Genomic DNA, 1356 nt, shown 5'->3' with positions numbered 1-1356 from the left:
ACTGGACGTGATCCTGAAGCCGGTGTTCGACAGTTCCTCGGGCTAGTTCTACGACGATGAGAAAAAGTGGTACGACATGATTCACGCATGGCGTGAATGATATGCACCGAAAGTATATGAGAGGAGGCTTTGAATCGTGTCCAAATATCTCCTGTAATAGGAAGAACACCCTGCCAGTGGGCCTCAGCGATGTGTGGGGCAAGTCAACGGTGAAGATCTACTGCCCACGCTGTAAAAACTACTTCCATCCTAAAACTGATACACAGCCATGTTCGGGCCCAGCTGTCCGGACATCTTCTTAACGCAGCTGCCGAACTTGAGACCGCCCCTGGACGACCCACGGTAAGTAATTCTCCGAATATAGTCCTGGTTGTTTTCTAACCAAAGCGCTTAACTTGCAGTCCCTATGCTTTCGGTTGCACCAGAAGGCCTTGATGCCACTTAAATCGCCCAAGTCCTCACCAAAGAATATCGGATCCTCGGCCAGCTAGTCCTCCTCCTCGCTCCGGCATTCCGAAGTCAAGCGCTTCAATGTTCTTCTAGGGATGACGTGATTTTTTAACTCCACACAAAAGAAAGCAGAAATGTTTGTCCGATATTGTTGTTGATATTGTTGTTGCAATTAAACAGATTCCACCACCTACTAATACACCTCATACACCTCTGCCCTAAATACTTGGTTCAAAGTGTTCGGTCCAAGCTGGTCATATCAAGCACTCATTCAAGTAGCAAAGCATACTTTTCGGTAATAGTGGTAATCACCTGGGTATAATAATAATATTAATCAATAAAACATTCAATTCAGTTTTTTATTTAATTTTATGTTAAAAGAGTTTCCAAAAGTGTTTTCCTGACTACGTCAAATATTTTTTGATAATTTATTTTCTTTAAATTCTTTAAATATACAAATTCTGGTTTAATGTATTATAGGAGTGAGTAGAAGGTTAAAACATTATTTTCAATTTAAAATAAAATTATAATTTTGATTCAATCATTTTTATGTAATTCTTTTTGTAGAGTATTCAATACTGGCAACTTCGTATTTTAGTTCGATTTCCCATGCTGTTTTTTTTGTTAATTTCCAACATACCAGATTGATTTCGCGCGTAAATTTAAACGCACTTTATTGCCTTTTTGGAAGAACGTTGCTTCAAAACGGAAAATCGAAGGAAAACCTGACCGGACCTAAGGGACAGCCTTGGGGGGAAAACTGGCAGTGCATTTTCCCAGCCCCAAAGATTTTCCCCGGCACGTCGGGGAACTTATTATGAAATAAAAGAACTAATACTTATTATGCCAGCCGAACATAAAACGAATTTTCGAGTCTAGAGTTCCCATCTGCAATGGCAAGACAGA

General features: G+C 40.3%; 1 long non-coding RNA gene across 1 annotated transcript; it reads left to right on the top strand.

Annotated features, from left to right (window-relative positions):
• Nucleotides 1-1356, top strand: Su(Ste):CR42433. The gene has a single exon (NR_026627.1). It is a non-coding gene; the product is annotated as a Su(Ste):CR42433 (long non-coding RNA).

Source organism: Drosophila melanogaster, assembly GCF_000001215.4.
Source record: "Drosophila melanogaster chromosome Y 211000022279392 sequence".
Taxonomy (NCBI): domain Eukaryota; kingdom Metazoa; phylum Arthropoda; class Insecta; order Diptera; family Drosophilidae; genus Drosophila; species Drosophila melanogaster.
The sequence above is the reverse complement of the archived record's forward strand: the minus strand, read 5'-3'. Positions and strand labels throughout refer to the sequence as shown.